We start from the raw sequence: 21,803 nt of genomic DNA, 5'->3' as shown, positions 1-21,803 counted from the left end.
ACAAAATAATCATTTAGCTTCTCTTCCATTTCTCTATTTCCCATTATCAATTTTCTGACTCTGCCTGTAATGGGTCCATATTTGTCTCAGCCAAATGCTTTCTTTTTACAAACCTATAGAAGCCTTTACAGTCCATTTTTGTTTTTCCTAGATTGTATTCATATTCTGTTTTGCATTTCTTTATGAGCTTCTTGGCCTTCCTTTGCTGTATTTTCAACACTTCCCAATCCTCAGGGGTTTAGTACTATTTCTGGCATCTTCATAAGTTTATACAATCAGCCACGGTTGACTGGACTTTTGGGGTTTTTGGAGCTTTAAGGAATGTGGGGCAGTGGAAACTACGTAATAGTTCTTTGAAGACTATTCATTGGATGTAAAGCGTTTTCGAACATCCTGTGATCCGTGTAGTGTTATGCTGCTTCGTGTAGCATAAGCTGCTTCCTTGATGTATGCTTTGACAAAGGAAGCTCCAGACTATGAAATGAGTTCAACGTGTTTATTGAATTATTAACAACAGTTCTTAAATGAGTTCGACTCTCTGCTAATCTAACTGTAGTAACTCAGTCTATCTTTACCAGCCTACTCTAAGCCACGTGCTGGGTGTGATGCTGTTGATCAACCCTGATGTACTCTCTAGATGTCTGTCTGTGGAAAGAGGCAGAGCATGTGTGCCCTGTCCTTTTATATGGTTTGTGAAGTGCCCCTTTGTGGTAATGCCACCTCTGGGTGTCGGGATTACCCATTGGTTGTGTCCTGTTGAATTGACCTATTGACTATATGTCTGCATGTCATGACATCTCTGGTGCTCCCTTGAGTGGTTACTTAGTTGTAGCGTATTTACATTAACCCCTTGTGTATATACAGTGCTGCATATCACCACATCCCCCTTTTTTTCGTGTTACATATTTTCTGTAATTGGTGAAAGAAAATTGAACAAACCAGGTAGCTAAGTGATGACATGTACAAGTCATGATGACAGTGATGATTATACAATACCAAATAATATTTATGAGTCCAAAGTTCATGAATTTATATGGTTGAGTGGCTTTCTTGAAGTGTCGATGTTGATGTTGTCATTTCCTTGTGAACGCCGCCAGTGTCCCTGTGGACAAGGAACCAAGAACATAGAACATAGAACATAGAAAATACAGCACAGAACAGGCCCTTCGGCCTACGATGTTGTGCCGAACCTTTGTCCTAGATTAATCATAGATTATCATTGAATTTACAGTGCAGAAGGAGGCCATTCGGCCCTTTGAGTCTGCACCGGCTCTTGGAAAGAGCACCCTACCCAAACTCAACACCTCCACCCAACACCAAGGGCAATTTGGACATTAAGGGCAATTTATCATTGGCCAATTCACCTAACCCGCACATCTTTGGACTGTGGGAGGAAACCGGAACACCCGGAGGAAACCCACGCAGACACGGGGAGGACGTGCAGACTCCGCAGAGACAGTGACCCAAGCCGGAATCGAACCTGGGACCCTGGAGCTGTGAAGCAATTGTGCTATCCACAATGCTACCGTGCTGCCCTTGAGAACAAATAAATCTACACTATATAATTTTACCGTAATCCAATAGCTGCTTGAAGGTCCCGAATGTTTCCGACTCAACTACTTCCACAGGCAGTGCATTCCATGCCCCCACTACTCTCTGGGTAAAGAACCTACCTCTGATATCCCTCTTATATCTTCCACCTTTCACCTTAAATTTATGTCCCCTTGTAATGGTTTGTTCCACCCGGGGAAAAAGTCTCTGACTGTCTACTCTATCTATTCCCCTGATCATCTTATAAACCTCTATCAAGTCGCCCCTCATCCTTCTCCGTTCTAATGAGAAAAGGCCTAGCACCCTCAACCTTTCCTCGTAAGACCTACTCTCCATTCCAGGCAACATCCTGGTAAATCTTCTTTGCACCATTTCCAAAGCTTCCACATCCTTCCTAAAATGAGGCGACCAGAACTGTACACAGTACTCCAAATGTGGCCTTACCAAAGTTTTGTACAAAGAAGTTATCAGGAGGTGTTCAAATGGTCAAATCACTTTGTTGTCTGATTTGGACTCTTTTTTTTCCGATGCTTGTGGTAGCGATTCTTGATGTCATCTTTCCTGTCTGGCCTGGACTGGTGTCTGTGTTTGCGGTGTTGATGCCGTATGTCAGCTGCCTTGAAAGTTGGTCTGCTTGTTTGTAGTGCAGCAAACGTGAATTTGTAAGATGCGTTATCATGCCATGGTGTGTCTGCACACTTGCGATTGTCTTGAGCTGTGCTGTCTGTTATGGGCTAGGGTTTAGAGAACCCCAAAGTGTACCATGGAGTTCCCCTGACCCACAATTTTTAATAGATTGTGGTATGGGGAGCACACGGCCCACTCTACAGGTGTGGTAAAGCAGAAATGGAAAAGTATTTTTAAAAACAAAACAATGTTTATTCTATGAACTCACGTTAACCTTTTTAAAACATACAGTGAACATCTTAGCAACCATCAATTCAAATACAACCTCCAAAGAACACAACACCAAGGAATCCTTAATAACTTCCCAAACAACACCCAGAAGACAAAAGAAACACCTTTTAACAGAAGCACATTAGGTTTACATTCACTACTAAGAACATTTATAATTCTGAATTCACCAAATGATCAAGAAATAGTCTTTTTATGGCAGAGATATCAACAGTACACCTGCTCTGTCTGGCTTCAGCTCCAACACTGAAAACAAAACTAAAACACACCCTGCAGCAAACAGCCTAAAATGAAAGTAAAAAGCTGACAGACAGCCCAGCTCCACCCACTCTCTGATATCACTGCAGTAGTAAACACCCCTTTCTTAAAGGTACTCTCACGACACCTCCCCCCAAGAAAAAAAATAAACCATCAACTTCAAGATGGTTTCATTTTTCACCTTTTCACTATCCTTTAAGAAATGCACACAGTAAATATACATTTTTGTTTAAAAAAAAACAACACACGCAAACAGATTCAATAATATAGTCCATTTTTGTTCTTCTTCCTCCAACTGAAATCCTTCCTGATTGACAGTCTCTTTGAACAAGAAGGTCTCTGTACGATCCGTCCATTTCTCTACACCTCGGCGTTTCTCTTCCAAGTCAGTTACTTTAGTTCAATCTGATCGCAGAGTCCCTTGTAATTCTCCAACACAGGAGTATTGGTTATCACAGCTTTCAGGCAGTCAAATGCCTGTTGAAAGTCCGCTGACCACTGATACTTTCGATGCATCTTCAGCAAGTCCATCAGTGGAGCAATCACACTACAAAACCTTCGCACAAATGTTCGATCAAATCCACTCATGCCAAGAAATCGCATTATTTCCCTTTGTCTCGAGGGTATCGAAATTCCTCAATAACTGTTGGTTTCACATCCCCGTGTGACCATGCGACCCTGTCTGATTGTATGGCCAAATTCACTTTTGGCTAGGTTTATCACCATACCCGCCTCCTGAAGTCAATCGAATAACTCCATCAGATGTTTTAAATGTTCTTCCCATGTCTGCCTGAAAATTATCAGATCGTCGATGTATACCGCACAATTGGGTAATCCTGACATGACTTTGTTCGTGAACCGTTGAAATGTGGCTGGGGCGTTTTTCATGCCAAATGGCATAACTTTGAATTGGTATATACCATCTGGCATCACAAAAGCTGAAATCTCCTTCGCCCTTTCGGATAAAGGTACCTGCCAGTAACCTTTAAGTAAATCCAGTTTGGACATAAAAGCTGATTGTCCCACTTTCTCAATGCAACGCTCCAAATGTGGGATAGGATAAGAGTCCATTCTTGTAACTGCATTAACCTTTCTACAGTCCACACACAACCGTTGGGTACCATCTGGTTTTGGTACCATCACTATGGGTGAGCTCCATTGGCTGCAACCCACTTTAATTATGCCATTTTAATGCATATTCTTAATCTCTTTGTTAAACTGTGCCAATTTTAAAGGGTTAAGTCTATATGGATGTTGTTTGATTGGAACAGCATTTCCCACATCTACATCATGTATAGCCATTTTAGTACTTCCCAATTTATCTCTACAAACTTGCCCACATGATACCAATAACTCTTTCAGGTCAGTTTGTTTTTCCTCTGGAAGGTAACTCAACAATTTATCCCAATTTTTAAGAACATCCTCATTTTCCAATTTAATTTGAGGTTTGTCAAGTTCACAGTCATCAGGATTTGGTTTGTCACTTTCAATTAGAATCATTAAAACCTCCTCCTTTTTCTCTCCTTCCCTTTCAAAATACCTTTTAAGCATATTCACATGACACACTTCCTTCTATCTAGTGTTTTTACCACATAATTCACCTCACTTAATTTCCTTTCAATCTGATAAGGTCCACAAAACCTTGCTTTTAAAGGTTCACCTACCACTGGTAACAATACTAAAACTTTATCTCCACTGGCAAAACTACGAACTTTAGATTTCTTGTCCGCTACCCGTTTCATCACATTTTGTGCAACTTTTAAATGTTGTCTAGCCAATTCACCTGCTCTATTTAATTGTTCCCTAAAATTTGACACGTAATCCAAAAATGTAAGTTCTGATTTCTCACTCACCAATTTTTCCTTAATCAATTTAAGTGGTTCTCTTACCTCATGACCAAAAATTAGTTCAAAAGGACTAAATTTAGTTGACTAATTAGGTGCATCCCTAATTGCAAACAGTACAAATGGAATTCCTTTATCCCAATCCTCGGATAATCGTGACAATAAGCCCTCAACATTGTCTTTAATGACTGATGCCACATTTCTAACGCTCCCTGCGATTCTGGATGGTAAGCAGTTGATTTAAATTGTTTTATTCCAATTCTATCCATAACTTCTTTGAATAACCTCGAGGTAAAATTTGATCCTTGATCCGATTGTATTTCTGTGGGTAGTCCATATCTAGTAAAGAATTTAAGTAACTCCTCCACAATCTTTTTAGCTGTAATATTACGTACTGGAATGGCCTCTGGAAACCGAGCAGACACATCCATTGTAGTCAAAAGATATTGATTCCCATTTTTTGTTTTAGGAAGCGGTCCTATGCAATCAATGAGGACCCTTGTAACAGGATCCTCAAATGCTGGAATGGGTATTAAGGGCGCTGCTTGAGGTTTCCCTCACACTTGACATGTGTGACATGATTGACAAAATTTAACTACATCTTTATGTAGTCCAGGCCAATAAAAATGTTTCTGGATTTTAGCTTGAGTTTTCCTTATTCCCAAATGACCTCCCATTGGTCCCTCATGTGGAACTTGCAACACCTCCTTTCTATACCCTTCTGGCAATACTAGTTGATGAACTTCTGCCCACTTTTCATCCGACTGCATATGTAAAGGTCGCCATTTTCTCATCAAGACATCAGTTTTACGGTAATAACACTCTGGTACACACTCAGATTCCTCTTCCTTGTATGCTTTCTGATACATCCGTTTCATTTCTATATCATTTTGTTGTAACTCCGTCAATTTTCCTTAACTAAAAACATCCGCCTCATCCTCCACTTGTTCTTGTTCAACCATCTGATCAAACATTGTTTCTGATAATTGCACTTCAACTTCATCTTCACTCTTTGATTTCTCCTCTTGTCTTAACCTGTGACTTTGCGACCTTGTTACTACACAATCCGGAAAAATCCCAGGATATTCGTCCTTCAGCGCTTCAGTTGTCTGATTTTCCACTGGCTTATCAACTACAGTAGGCATCGCTCCCACCTGCTATCCAGCTATATCATTACCCAAGATAAACTGTATTCCTGGACAAGATAGTTTCTCTATTACTCCTACTACCACTTCACCACTCTTCACTGGACTTTCCAAACTTACCTTTTTTAATGGAACGCTATTCCTCTCACCCTGAATTCCACATATTACCACCTTTTCTGGCAACATTCTTCCCAAACTACATAACTCCTCATCTCTTACCATTAAGGATTGACTAGCTCCCGTATCTCTTAAAATTGTGACTTATTTACCTGCTCCTCCTGATACTCATGAGTAAACTTTACCCACACAAGTAAATTCTTTAAAGAGATCTGGCACCTTCTTATCAATCACCTCTTGATCAGGCTGTACAATCCTTTGCTCCGCCTTCGCTTCACTTGGGATTCCTTCACCACTTTAACAAACCCCACTGTCTTATTCTGTTTTACCACATCAGCCTTCCCAGTGCTTTTCTTCAACCACCAACCCTGTGACTTTACATGGCCTAGTTTATTAACAGTGAAAACATTTGAAATTTTTCATGTCTCTTCCACCCTCCTGGATTTCTTTTTTAATCTGAGGTACACTCTCCTTATTATCTCCCATCAGATCACCTTTACTTTTACCACTTGAGTATTTCCCATGTCCCCAGTTTCTATCCCTCACCGGCTGAAACTGATGTCGGAAACCAAGCTTTGATTTATGAACTAATTCATAATCACCTGACATTTCTGCTGCTAATCTCGCAGTTTTAACCCTCTGTTCTTCCACATGAGTTCACACTACATCAGGAATTGAATTTTTAAACTCCTCCAAAAGTATAATTTCTCTGAGAGCTTCATAGGTTGGGTCTATTTTCAAAGCCCTTTTTCACCTATCAAAATTACCTTTCAAACTCCATGTATGTTTGACCAAATTATTTCCTTAAATTTCTAAGCCTTTGTCTGTAGGCTTCAGGCACTAGTTCATATGCACCTAAGATGGATTTTTTCACCTCTTCATACGTCCCAGATACCTCCTCCGGTAGTGATGCAAACACTTCACTAGCCCTACCTATCAGCTTTGTTTGAATCAGGAATACCCACATGTCCTGTGCCCATTTCATTTGTTTAGCTACCTTCTCAAATGAAATGAAAAAGGCTTCCACCTCCTTCTCATCAAACCTTGGCAATGCTTGGACATATTTAAATAGATCCCCACCAAGCCTTCGACTATGACGCTCTTTATCACTATCCTCATCACTGTCATCCAACTGTACGTTTCCCTTTATGCCTGCCAATTTTAACTGACTGTCCTGTTTCATGGCCATTTTCTGAAGTTCAAACTCTCTCCCTTTATCTTTTTCCCTGATCTGTATTCACCCTTTCTCTTTCTTTTTGTTCTGCTAGGGCTATTCTTTCTGTTTTCCTTTCTTCTCTCTCTTTTTCCTCTCTCTCTCTTTCTTTTTCTTTTTCCTCGCTCTCTCTTTCTCTTTCCTCTCTCCTCTCTTTCGTATTCAAGCTGCTTTAATTCTTTCCCATGTTCCATTTGTTTCATTTGCAACAGAATTTTTTGCTATTTCCAATGTGTCAAACTCTATCTCAGGCAACTTTAAATGCTTAGCCACCACCATAATGACCTCACCTTTTTGCATTTTGTCAGGTAATGTTAACTGCAATGTTTTTGCCAAATCTAACAGTCTGCTTTTAGTCTCTGTCCGTAAGATACTGCGTGTGACCGTCACCACCCCCAAAAACGTCTGAGCCTCTGAAAGAGCCATTGTCCACAACACACTCCCCACTTAAACTAAAATACCACACCTGAAAAGCAACCACAATATGCTCACCCCTCACTGTCTTTAAGTTCACAAAGCCAATCCAATAGACTTTTATCCCCCTCGAGCCCCGATTTGTTATGGGCCAGCGTTTAGAGAACCCCAAAGTGTATCATGGAGTTCACCTGACCCACAACTTTTACTAGATTGTGATATGGGGAGCACACGGCCCACTCTACAGGTGTGGTACAGCAGAAATGGAAAAGTATTTTTTAAAAGCAAAACAATGTTTATTCTATGAACTCACGTTAACCTTTTTAAAACATACAGTGAACATCTTAGCAACCATCAATTCAAATACAACCCCCAAAGAATACAACACCAAGTAATCCTTACTAACTTCCCAACCAACATCCAGAAGACAAAAGAAACACCTTTTAACAGAAGCACATTAGGTTTACATTCACTACTGAGAACATTTATAATTCTGAATTCACCAAATGATTAAGAGATAGTCTTTTCATGACAGAGAGATCAACAGTACACCCGCTTTGTCTGGCTTCAGCTCCAACACTGAAAACGAAACTAAAACACACCCTGCAGCAAACAGCCTAAAACGAAAGTAAAAAGCTGACAGACAGCCCAGCTCCACCCACTCTCTGACATCACTGATAAACACCCATTTCTTAAATGTACTCCCACTACAGATATTTATATACACACCCATTTGTAAACACTCCTTTCTTAAAGGTACTCTCACATGACATGTCACAGTGTCCTGCATTTGCAGAGTTGTACCATGTCGTACCAGTCATTGTTCCAGTGTTGTTGGTTTTGTCGTGCTTGTTGTTGACTTTGGTGCCTTTGGTACGCTTCTTGTTGTTGTCTGTGTTGTTGTTTTTGTAGATTTTGTTGTTGTGTTTGTTGCGCTCAATGACCATTCCGAGTGGAGAATTCAAGTCCTTCACAAAGTTACTTGTGTCAGTGTCCTTTATGGCATCTGCTGTTTCATTGAGCGTTTCGTCTTTGATTCCTCGGTGCTCCCCGTCTGGAGTCATGTCCGGTTCACTTGAATCATCTTTGGCTTGTTGATGCTCCCTGTCTGGAGTCCATTCTGGTTCACCTGAATAATTTTTTGTTTCTTGCTGGTCCTCTGTCGGAGTCATTTCAGGTTCTCTGTGTGGAGTCGGGGACTCTTTGTGGTGCGTGGACCACCCTCTGTGTGGAGTCGGGGACTCTTCGTGGTGCGTGGACCACCTTGTGTGTGGAGTCGGGGACTCTACGTGGTGCGTGGACCACTTTTTGTGTGGCATCAGGCCGCTCTCTGCGGGCTTCGTCTTCTTCGTGGGTATTTGACAGGTTGCTGTCACCCAATGAATCGACGATCTGCCAGGGCATCGTGGTGTTGGGTTCATCTACCATGAGGAGAGTCGTTTTGAGCTTTTCAACCGTGGCACTGATCCTTGTATGATCAACATATCTGAATAACTCAGCCATGTCTGAGTAGTATTCTTCGATAAACCTTCTTTTGTTTCGGTATTGTCATTGCACTCTCTGTGTCCAAGGAAGAAATCATCGTCTGAGTAGTAGTTTTCAAGGGCAAAATCATCTCTTTGGGCAGTGCTAACTACTTGTTGCAGGGTTCTGCGGAGGTTGATTTCAACTACTGGTAGAAGTACAGGCATTGTTCTATCTTTTGAGGTGAAAGAATGGTGTTTTGCAGCTTTAAAACTCTTTTTAATTTTCGTCATTTCCCCTTTAAGTGGGCGTCATGACGCTCATGACGTAAAGTGTAGGAATGGATTGCGCATGCGCAAATCACTTTTCCTTTACTGTGTGCTCTTTTCGCAACTGCGCATGCGCGGCTTCTCACGCATGCGCAAAACACTGTTTTGCCGGTTCCCATCTTCCCGGGAACTGCATATGTGCGGACTGGGCCGGCTAGATACGCGCAAGATGGCTGCCAATCAAAATTGCTGTTTGCTTCTGTCGCAACCCTACCTCTACCTCGTGGTGAGTATTGGCGCCAGTTTTACAGACTTCTTTTGTGTTTAGCTCGCAGTAGCTTTCAAATTCGTCAAGGATTGTCTGGAATCGTGTTGTGTCCTGCCCTTTGGAGTATTTAAAGGAGCAGAAGATCTCTGTTGCATGTTCACCCGCAATGGTGAGTAGTAGAGCAATCTTCTCAGCATCGGTCACGCCATTTAGGTCGGATGCTTCCATGTAAAGCTGAAACTTTTGCTTGAATGAACGCCAGTTGGCACTGAGATTGCCTTGGTACCTGAGTGGATTCGGAACCGGAATCTCGATCATCGTGCCTGGGTTCGGTTGCTGGTTGTCACGGATCTTGCTGAGTTGAACTAAATAGATGTAACAGACACGCCTGGTATCATGTTGTGTTATGCTGCTTCGTGTAGCATAAGCTGCTTCCTTGATGTATGCTTTGACAAAGGAAGCTCCAGACTATGAAATGAGTTCAACATGTTTATTGAACTATTAACACAGTTCTTAAATGAGTTTGACTCTCTCCTAATCTAGCTGTAGTAACTCAGTCTATCTTTACCAGCCTGCTCTAAGCCACGTGCTGGGTGTGATGCTGCTGATCAACCCTGATGTACTCTCTTGATGTCTGTCTGTGGAAAGAGGCAGAGCATGTGTGCCCTGTCCTTTTATATGGGTTGTGAAGTGCCCCTTGTGGTAATGCCACCTCTGGGGTGTCCTGATTACCAATTGGTTGTGTCCTGTTAAATGATCCATTGGCTGTATGTCTGCACCTCATGACATCTCTGGTGCTCCCTCTCGTGGTTACTTAGTTGTGGTTTATTTACATTAACCCCTTGTGTATATACAGTGATGCATATCACCACAATCCGCAAAGATGCTTTGCAAATGTGCACTATTCTTTTGAACTGATGCACTATCAATTAATACAAAGACGAGAGTAGTGAATAATCGAGGCTTTATTGAGCAACGATGTGGTGCCTCCTGTAGCTGCTACCAGAATGGGAGCAGCACCGGCGAGCACACACATTTATACGCTGCCTACTGGGCGGAGCCAGCAGGCAGGGATTTACCCATGTACCTCTAGAATATGAGTCTTACCGTACTACATCTAATACAGTTAGTGGTGACTACCACATTCACCCCCTGTTAAAAAAAAAGAGTCCGGCGGGGGTGGTGGAAAATTTTACAAGTTCAGTCTGTCGAGGACCTTGACCCTCCTCTGTGATCGCCTCAGTCCTGGTGGTGATGTGGGCGCCGACGTGGTCACCTGTGACTCCGGGAGTGTGTTGTCCTCGTCTTCGTCACCCGAGTGGAACCAGTGGGTGGACGGATCCTCCTGGGGCGATGGCTGCAGTGGGGTGCGCAGGGGGGAGTGTGAGTGGTGCAGGGTTGAATGGGGCAACCGGAGGGGGGGTGTCGGGTCGGAGGCCATGGGTGGGGATCCAGCGGGTGCCAGGTCCTGGAGGGAGACTGTGTACTGGCGCCCGTCGGGGTGCGCCACGTAGGCGTACTGCGGGTTCGCGTGCAGGAGGTGGACTCTTTCGACCAAAGGGTCTGACTTATGGGTCCGCACATGCTTGCGAAGGAGGACGGGTCCAGGAACTGTCAGCCGTGTTGGGAGCGAGACCCCAGAGGTGGACTTCCTGGGGAAGGCAAACACACATTCGTGAAGGGGTCTCGTTAGTCGCGGTGCAGAGGAGCGATCGGATGGAGTGGAGCGCATCGGGGAGGACATCCTGCCAGCAGGAGACCAGGAGATTTTTAGACCGTAGGGCCAGCAGGACGGCCTTCCAGACCGTCCCATTCTCCCTCTCCACCTGCCCGTTTCCCCGGGGGTTATAGCTGGTCATCCTGCTTGAGGCAATGCCCTTGCTGAGCAGGAACTGGCGCAGCTCATTACTCATAAAGGAGGATCCCCGATCGCTGTGGACATAAGTGGGGAAACCGAACAGGGCGAAGATACTTTGGTGTGCTTTAATGGCCGTGGCAGAAGTCATATCGGGGCATGCGATAGCGAAGGGAAACCGGGAGTACTCATTGACCACATTCAGAAAGTACGTGTTGCGGTTGATGGAGAGGAGGGGCCCTTTGAAGTCCATGCGGAGGCGCTCAAAGGGGCGGGAGGCCTTCACCAGGTGCGCTCGATCTGGCCGGTAGAAGTGCGGCTTGCACTCTGCGCAGACCTGGTAGTCTCTGGTGACGGTCCTGACCTCCTCAATAGAGTAGGACAGGTTGCGGGCCTTGATAAAATGGAAGAACCGGGTGACCCCCGGGTGACAGAGGCCATCGTGGAGAACGCGGAGTCGGTCCACTTGTGCGCTGGCATATGTACGGCATATGTATGATAGGGCATCGGGGGGCTCGTTGAGCTTCCCGGGGCGATACAAAATCTCGTAATTATAGGTGGAGAGCTCGATCCTCCACCTCAAGATTTTATCGTTTTTGATCTTGCCCCGCTGTGTAGTATTGAACATGAAGGCAACCGACGGTCAGTGAGGTGGGTGAATCTCCTGCCGGCCAGGTAATGCCTCCAATGCTGCACAGCTTCCACAATGGCTTGGGCCTCCTTTTGCAGAGGAGTGCCGAATTTTGGAGGCATGGAGGGTGCGGGAAAAGAAGGCCACGGGCCTGCCTTCCTGGTTGAGGGTGGCGGCCAGAGCGACGTCTGATGCATCGCTCTCGACCTGAAAGGGGAGGGACTCGTCGACCGTGTGCATCGTGGCCTTGGTGATGTCTGCCTTGATGCGGTTCAAGGCCTGGCGGGCCTCAGCCGTCAGGGGAAAATCTGTGGATTGAATGAGTGGGCGGGCTTTGTCCGCATAGTTAGGGACCCACTGGGCATAATAGGAGAAGAACCCCAGGCATTGTTTCAGGGCCTTGGGGCAGTGGGGGAGGGGGAGTTCCATGAGGGGGCGCATGCAGTCGGGGTCGGGCCCTAGAACACCATTTTCCACGACATAGCCAAGGATGGCTAAGCGGTTGGTGCGGAACACGCATTTCTCCTTATTGTACGTGAGATGAAGGGGTTTGGCGGTGTGGAGAAATTTTCGGAGGTTAGCATCATGGTCCTGCTGATCGTGGCCGCAGATGGTGACGTTATCTAGGTACGGGAAGGTGGCCCGCAGTCCGTACCGGTCAACCATTCAGTTCATCTCACGTTGGAAGACCGAGACCCCATCAGTGACGCCGAAGGGAACCCTAAGGAAGTAATAGAGGAGGCCATCTGCTTCGAACGCAGTGTATTAGCGGTCCTCCGGGCGGATGGGGAGCTGGTGGTAGGCGGACTTCAGGTGCACTGTGGAAAAGACCCGATACTGTGCAATCTGATTGACCATGTCAGATATGTGTGGGAGGGGGTACGCGTCGAGCTGCGTGTACCGATTAATGGTCTGACTGTAGTCAATGACCAGCCTGTGCTTCTCCCCAGTCTTTACTACTACCACTTGGGCTCTCCAGGGGCTGTTGCTGGCCTCAATGATGCCTTCCCACAGAAGCCGTTGGACCTCCGACCTGATGAATGTCCTGGGCACTGTACCGTCTGCTCCTGGTGGCAACGGGTTTGCAATCCGGGGTGAGGTTCGCAAACAAGGAAGGTGGATCAACCTTAAGGGTCGTGAGGCCGCATACTGTGAGGGGGGTAGGGGGCGGCCAAATTTTAAAGTTAAGCTTTGGAGGTGGCACTGGAAGTCCAGGCCGAGTAACAGGGCAGCGCAGAGGTGGGGGAGGACGTAGAGCCGGAGGTTGCTGAACTCTACGCCTTGGACGGTGAGGGTCGCGATGCAGTAGCCCCGGATTTCCACAGAATGGGATCCGGAGGCCAGGGAGATTTTCTGGGTAACGGGGTGTACCGCGAGGGAGCAGCGCCTTATCATCATGGGGTGGATGAAGCTCTCCATGCTCCCGGAGTCAAAAAGGCAGGACGTCTTGTGCCCATCGATTTTCAGCATTGTCGTCGCGGTTGCAAGGTTGTGAGGCCGTGACTGGTCCAGAGTGATCGAGGCGAGCTGCGGCCGATGCTGGGAGGCCCCAGACTGGTCAGCGGTGGTTGCAGGCGATGAGCGGCCAGACGAGCTTCCCGACGAGCAGGGGTCCTGAGGCGCCGTCCAAAATGACGGCGAAGATGGCAGCACCCACGGGGCACACATGGCGGGCGGCATTAAAGATGGCGGCGCCCACGGGCCACACGTGGCCTGCGGAGAAGAAGATGGCGGCGCCCACGGGCCGCACATGGCTGGCGAGGTGGAAAATGGGTCGCACGTGGGGTTGTAGTAACGCTGGGCCTAGAAACAGCGGCGACCAACCGGGCCTGGCACACAGCAGCAAAGTGTCCCTTCTTTCCGCATCCGTTGTAAGTTGCACTCCGCGCCGGGCAGCGCTGCCAGGAGTGTTTGTTCTGCCCGCAGAAATAGCATTTGGGCCCCCGGGGTTGGCTGGCTGCCACGCGGCGCAGGCTTGCGGTGGGCTGGAGTCAGTAGCTGGTGGGGTCCAAAATGCCCATGAGGGTGCCATACGGTCGGGGGCGTACGACTGGACGTTACGAGAGGCCACTGTTAACGAATTTGCGAGCTGCCTGGTTCCCGCAAGATCAAGCGTAGCCCCTTCCAATAGGCGCTGGCGGACGTACGCAGACCCTATGCCCGTAACGAAGGCTTAAAAGTTCTGTATGCTGGACTGCCGAAACTGCCTGGCAGTCACAGTTCCTCCCCAGGATGTGCAGGGCACGCCAGAAATCGTCTAGGGACTCACTGGGGTGTTGCTGTCTCGTGGACAGGTGTCTGGCCTATAGTTTGTTGACTGGCCGAACGTAATGTCCCTTCAGGTGCTCCATTGCTTCAGAGTAGGTGGGCGCATCCCGGATGAGAGGAAAAATGTCAGGGCTCACACGTGAATAAAGGACCTTGAGGTTCTGTGCGTCCGAGGGTTCCTCAGCAGATGTTAGGAGGTAGCTTTCGAAGCAGGCTAGCCAGTGGTCAAAAGCGGACGTAGCGTTGGCTGCTTGAGGGCTCAGCTGCAGGCGATCAGGCTTGATGCGAAGTTCCATTGTTTTAAAAATCTTTGCTCAATAAATTGATGCACTATCAATTACTACAAAGACGAGAGTAGTGAATAATCAAGGCTTTATTGAGCAAAGATGTTGTGCCTCCTGTAGCTGCCACCAGAATGGCTGCAGCACCGGCGAGCACACACATTTATACGCTGCCTACTGGGCGGAGCCAGCAGGCAGGGATTTATCCATGTACCTCTATATATGAGTCTTACCGTACTACATCTAATACAGTTAGTGGTGACGACCACATGAACATCGGGTCACATCAAATTGGAATACCAGAGAGAAACCAAATTGAAAATGCTGGGAAATCTCAGGAGGTCTGGCGGCATCTGTAGGAAGAGAAAAGAGTTAATGTTTCGAGTCCAGATGACCCTTTGTCAAAGGACCTGAGAAAGACCATGCTGCACGATCAATTACACAAAGACGAGGATTGAATGCAATAGAGGCTTTATTACACTAAGATGTGTGTCCTCCGACAGCAGCTGGCGAAATGGCTGCTGCACGAGGAGCACACATATTTATACTCCGCCTACTGGGGGGAGCCAGCAGGCAGGGACTATCGCCGTACCTGTAGTACAGGTCCTACCGTAAAGCAGCTACACCGACACCCTCTATATACAATTTATACATCAGTGGTGACTACCACATTCACCCCCTGTTAAAATTGAGTCCAGCGGGGGTGGTGGAGAACGATATACAGGTAGACGTTTTAAAGTACAGAGAAAAAAAAATTGAGTCCAGCGGGGTGGAGGGGAAAATTATATACAGAGTGATGATGTTTTAAAAGTCCAGGTCATGTTACAGATCCAGTCGTGCTGGAGCCTTGATCAGCCATTGGGAGCGCCGCAGTGCTGGCGGCAATTCCGGTGTCAGTCTGGTCTTCGGTGGCTCCGGGAGCGTGTCGAAGTCCTCTTCATCCCCGGGTGTGGGCAGGGGGAGGACGGATTGTCCCGGGGCGGGGGTTGCGGCTGGGTGCGCCGGGGGAGGGGGGGCTGGCGCCGGGCCGGGGGGTGTGAGTGTGCGGAACCAGCTAGTGCCAGGTCCCTGAGGGAGACAGTATCTTGGCGGCCGTCGGGGTACACTACGTAGGCGTACTGTGGGTTGGCGTGAAGTAGCTGTACCCTCTCAGCCAACGGGTCCACCTTGTGGAGTCGTACGTGTTTACAGAGGGGTACAGGTCCTGGAGCTGCGAGCCAAGTCAGGAGCGGCACCCCGGAGGTGGACCTCCCAGGGAAGGCAAAGAGACGTGCATGGGGGGTTTCGTTGGTCGTGGTGCATAGGAGCGACCGAATGGAGTGAAGTGCGTCGGGGAGGACCTCCTGCCAGCAGGAGGCCGGGATATTTCTGGACCGTAGGGCCAGCTGGACGGCCCTCCAGACTGTCCCATTCTCCTACTCCACCTGCCCATTTCCCCGCAGGTTGTAGCTGGTCGTCCTGCTCGAGGCGATACCCCTGTTGAGCAGGAACAGACGCAGCTAATCGCTCATGAATGAGGATCCCCTGTCGCTGTGGACGTAGGCGGAGAAGCCGAACAGAGCGAAGATGGTGCTGAGCGCTTTGATGACAGTGGCAGACGTCATGTCAGAGCATGGGATGGCGATGGGGAATCGACTACACTGAGGAAGTACGTGTTATGGTCAGTGGAGGGGAGGGGCCCTTTGAAGTCCACGCTAAGGCGTTGAAAGGGGCGGGAGGCCTTCACCAAGTGTGCACGGTCAGTAGAGGTGCGGTTTGCACTCCGCGCAGACCTGGCAGTCTCTGGCGATAGCCCTGACTTCCTCCATGGAGTTGGGCAGTTTGCGGGCCTTGATGAAATGGTAAAAACGTGTGACTCCCGGGTGACAGAGGTTGTCGTGCAGAATCTGGAGTCGGTCCACCTGTGCGCTGGCACATGTACCTCGGGATAGGGCATCGGGGGGCTCGTTGAGCTTACCGGGGCGATACAAAATCTCGGTGTTGTAGGTGGAGAGCTCGATCCTCCACCTCAAGATTTTATTGTTTTTTATCTTACCCCGCTGTGTGTTATTGAACATAAAGGCAACCGACCGTTGGTCAGTGTGGAGAATGAATCTCCTGCGGGCCAGGTAATGCCTCCAATGCCTCACAGCTTCAACGATGGCTTGAAAAAGAGTGGATTGAATGAGTGGGCGGGCCTTGTCCGCATAGTTTGGGCCCCGCTGGGCGTAATAAGAAAAGAACCCCAGGCATCCTTTGAGGGATTTGGGGCAGTGGGGGAGGGGGGGTTTCCATGCGATCAGGATCGGGCCCCAGAACTCCGTTCTGGACCACGTAGCCGAGGATGGCTAAGCGGTTTGTGCTAAACACGCACTTCTCCTTGTTGTAGGTTAGGTTGAGGAGAGTGGCGGTGTGGATAAATTTGGCAAGGTTGGCGTCATGGTCCTGCTGATCGTGGCCGCAGATGGTGACATTGTCCAGGTACGGAAAAGTGGCCCGCACCCGTACCGGTCAACCATTCGGTCCATTTCCCGTTGGAAAACCGAGACCCCGTTGGTGACGCCAAAGGGAACCCTAAGAAAGTGGTAAAGGCGGCCATCTGCCTCGAAGGCAGTGTAAGGGCGGTCCGCCTTCCGGATGGGGAGCTGGTGGTAGGCGGATTTCAGGTCCACAGTTGAGAAGACCCGGTACTGTGCAATCCGATTGACCATATCCGGGAGCGGGAGAGAGAGAGGGAGCCGGAGTGCAGCTTGTGAAGCAGGTAAGTGTTTAAACTTACGCCCAGGTTCCAGCGTCCTTCATTTCCGGGAGCGGGAGAGAGAGAGGGAGCCGGTGTGCAGCTTGGGAATCAGGTAGGTTCTGTATATAAGTTGGGCTTGTAGTGTCCCCCACCCTTCCACCTCCTCTAACCTAAGGGGTTTAGTGAATATAAGGTAAGCTTTTCTTTTCTATTTTTTATCTTCTTTCTTCTTGTTTTATCTAGAGGGGAGGCAGGGAAGGCAGTGCAATGTTCCTCCTGCAGAATGTTTGAGGTGAGGGACACTGTCAGTGTCCCTGCTGATTTCATATGTGGGACGTGCACCCATCTCCAGCTCCTCAGAAAATGTGTTAGGGAACTGGAGCTGGAGTTGGATGAACTTCGGATCATTCGGGAGGCAGAGGAAGTCATAGATAGAAGCTTTAGGGATGTAGTTACCCCAAAGAATAAAGACAGATGGGTGACAGTGAGAGGGGCTTGGAGGAAGCAGTCAGTACAGGGATCCCCTGTGGTCGTTCCCCTGAATAACAAGTATACCGCTTTGGATACTGTTGGGGGGATGACTTACCAGGGGTAAGCCATGTGGTACAGGTCTCTGGCATAGAGTCTGTCCCTGTTGCTCAGAAGGGAAGGGGGAGCGGAGTAGAGCATTAGTCATTGGTGACTCTATAGTTAGGGGGATAGATAGGAGATTCTGTGAGAATGAGAGAGCCTCGCGGTTGTTGTGTTGCCTCCCAGGTGCCAGGGTCCGCGATGTCTCGGATCGTGTTTTCGGGATCCTTAAAGGTGAGGGGGAGCAGCCCCAAGTCGTTGTCCACATAGGCACCAACGACATAGGTAGGAAAAGGGATAGGGATGTAAGGCAGGAATTCAGGGAGCTAGGGCGGAAACTTAGATCGAGAACAAACAGAGTTATTATCTCTGGGTTGTTACCCGTGCCACGTGCTAGCGAAACGAGGAATAGGGAGAGAGAGCAGTTGAACACGTGGCTACAGGGATGGTGCAGGAGGGAGGGTTTCAGATACCTGGATAATTGGGGCTCATTCTGGGGTAGGTGGGACCTCTACAAATGGTCTACACCTGGACCAGAGGGGTACTAATATCCTGCGGGGGGAAATTTGCTAATGCTCTTCGGGAGGGTTTAAACTAGTTCAGCAGGGGTTTGGGAACCAGAATTAAAGCTCCAATTTAAGGTTTCAAAGTTGCAGGAGTGTACCGGCAGGCAGGAAAGTGGTTTAAAGTGTATCTACTTTAATGCCAGGTGCATCTGAAATAAGGTGGGTGAACTTGCGGCATGGGTGGGTACCTGGGACTTCGATGTTGTGGCCATTTCGGAGACATGGATAGAGCAGGGACAGGAATGGTTGTTGCATGTGCCGGGGTTTAGATATTTCAGTAAGCTCAGAGACGGTAGTATAAGAGGGGGAGGGGTGGCATTGTTAGTCAAGGACAGTATTACGGTGGCAGAAAGGACGTTCGATGAGGACTCGTCTACTGAGGTGGTATGCGCTGAGGTCAGAAACAGGAAAGGAGAGGTCACCCTGCTGGGAGTTTTCTATAGGCCTCCGAAAAGTTCCAGAGATGGAGAGGAAAGGATTGCAAAGATGATTCTGGATAGGAGCGAAAGTAACAGGGTAGTTGGTATGAGGGACTTTAACTTTCCAAATATTGACTGGAAACGCTATAGTTCGAGCACGTTAGATGGGTCCTTTTTTGTCCAATGTGTGCAGGAGGGTTTCCTGACACAGCATGTAGATAGGCCAACGAGAGGCGAGGCCATATTGGATTTGGTACTGGGAAATGAACCTGGACAGGTTTTAGATTTGGAGGTAGGTGAGCACTTTGGTGATAGTGACCCCAATTCGATTACGTTTACTTTAGCAATGGAAAAGGATAGGTATATACCGCAGGGCAAGAGTTATAGCTGGGGGAAAGGCAATTATGATGCGATAAGGCAAGACTTAGGATGCATAGGATGGGGAGGGAAACTGCAGGGGATGGGCACAATTGAAATGTGGAGCTGGTTCACGGAACAGCTACTGCGTGTCCTTGATAAGTATGTCCCTGTCAGGCAGGGTGGAAATGGTTGAGCGAGGGAACCATGGTTTACTAAAGTAGTTGAATCACTTGTTAACAGGAAGAAGGAGGCTTATGTAAATATGAGACGAGAAGGTTCAGTTAAGGCGCTCGAGAGTTACAAGTTAGCTAGGAAGGACTTAAAGAGAGAGCTAAGAAGAGCCAGGAGGGGACATGAGAAGTCTTTGGCAGGTAGGATCAAGGATAACCCTAAAGCTTTCTATGGATATGTCAGGAATAAAAGCATGACTAGGGTAAGAGTGGGGCCAGTCAAGGACAGTAGTGGGAAGTTGTGCGTGGAGTCCGTGGAGATAGGAGAGGTGTTAAATGAATATTTTTTTGTCAGTATTCACACAGGAAAAAGACAATGTTGTCGAGGAGAATACTGAGATACAGGCTACTAAACTAGAAGGGCTTGAGGTTCTTAAGGAGGAGGTGTTAGCAATTCGGGAAAGTGTGAAAGTAGATAAGTCCCCTGGGTCGGATGGGATTTATCCTAGGATTCTATGGGAAGCTAGGGAGGAGATTGCTGAGCCTTTGGCTTTGATCTTTAAGGCATCTTTGTCTACAGGAATAGTGCCAGAAGACTGGAGGATAGCAAATGTTGTCCCCTTGTTCAAGAAGGGGAGTAGAGACAACCCCGGTAACTATAGACCAGTGAGCCTTACTTCTGTTGTGGGCAAAGTCTTGGAAAGGTTGATAAGAGATAGGATGTACAATCATCTGGAAAGGAATAATTTAATTAGAGATAGTCAACACGATTTTGTGAAGGGTAGATGGTGCCTCACAAACCTTATTGAGTTCTTTGAGAAGGTGACCGAACAGGTGGACGAGGGTAAAGCAGTTGATGTGGTGTATATGGATTTCAGTAAAGTGTTTGATAATGTTCCCCACAGTAGGCTATTGCAGAAAATACAGAGGCATGAGATTCAGGGTGATTTAGCAGTTTGGATCAGAAATTGGCTAGTTGGAAGAAAGCAAAGGGTGGTGCTTGATAGGAAATGTTCAGCCTGGTGTCCAGTTACTAGTGGTGTACCACAAGGATCTGTTTTGGGGCCACTGCTGTTTGTCATTCTTATAAATGACCTGGAGGATGGCGTAGAAGGATGAGTGAGTAAATTTGCCGATGACACTAAAGTCGGTGGAGTTGTGGACAGTGCGGAAGGATGTAACACGTTACAGAGGGACATAGATAAGCTGCAGAGCTGGGCTGAGAGGTGGCAAATGGAGTTTAATGCAGAAAAATGTGAGGTAATTCATTTTGGAAGGAATAACAGGAAGACAGAGTACTGGGCAAATGGTAAGATTCTTGGTAGTGTGGATGAACAGAGAGATCTTGGTGTCCATGTACATAGAACCCTGAAAGTTGCCACCCAGGTTGAGAGGGTTGTTAAGAAGGCACACTGTGTGTTAGCTTTTGGTAGAGGGATTGAGTTTCGGAGCCATGAGGTCATGTTGCAGCTGGTGTTGTGAAAACTTGGAAGAATATGAAATTTGAAACATGAAAATAACACTAAGAATACCTGAGGTGTTTCAATAAAAAGGAGAAGTCCCACAAGGGGTTAACAGCAGCAGCCTGTTTTGAAAGCAGACAACTTCACAGACAGGGATGAAAACAGATAGGAGCTTCATTTTATTCACAAGTTAAAAAAGACATTTGATTGACTTAAAAACTCTTAAAGTTATATGAAAGGAAACAGTATCTCACAAATCTTTAGTAAGGAGTTATTTAATTGAACAAATAGGAAAAGCGGCCAGAATCTAAAGTATAAGATAAGTAACAACAGTTAAAGTGTGAAAAGTTGCTAACACTGGTAATAAAATGAAACAACTGATTAATAAATTGAGGAAACTAGAAGGTGACAAAGTAACATTATAACTACATCACATTTGAAGTTAAAACCTTTTGAAGATGGCCAAAGCAGATAAAGTTAGAAACAGGAGATAACACTAACATGACATTAACTTAACCTGAAGATGACCCGAGTCGAATCAGAGGAAAAGTGCATCAGAAAAGACATCAGCTTAACCTGAAGATGACCCAAGTCGAAACAGAGAAAAAATGCATCAGAAAAGACATGAAACCAAAAGAGTGCAAACTAAAGCACACAAATTTATGACATGTCAAGCAAAGCGAGAAAAATGCAGTCAAGGATGGCGAGCTAGGGAGGATGAAACTGCACTATCGCTGTAGAAACAGAACCACGCTTCTAAACTGCTAAAATTTAGCCTACCAAATGTCATGCAGACAGACTGAAGGGTGCCAGGTTCAAAGGTTAAGGGGCCCCAAATGGCTATAAAAACTGGGGATAATGAGCAGATAATCAGAAGAGCAACTTCCTTGGTAATAGGACATGCAACATCGATAGACCGAGCAGCCCGAGAACTCAGCAGAAGACCAAAATTTAAAGAAACCTGATTGTCAAGAGAGACTTGAAAGTCTGCAACTGGTCCGAACAGGAAAAGATCTTTCTACCTTTCTGTAAAATTAGTTATT

Source organism: Scyliorhinus torazame, chromosome 1 (assembly GCF_047496885.1).
Source record: "Scyliorhinus torazame isolate Kashiwa2021f chromosome 1, sScyTor2.1, whole genome shotgun sequence".
In the NCBI taxonomy this organism is placed as follows: domain Eukaryota; kingdom Metazoa; phylum Chordata; class Chondrichthyes; order Carcharhiniformes; family Scyliorhinidae; genus Scyliorhinus; species Scyliorhinus torazame.
This window is presented reverse-complemented; position numbering follows the sequence as displayed.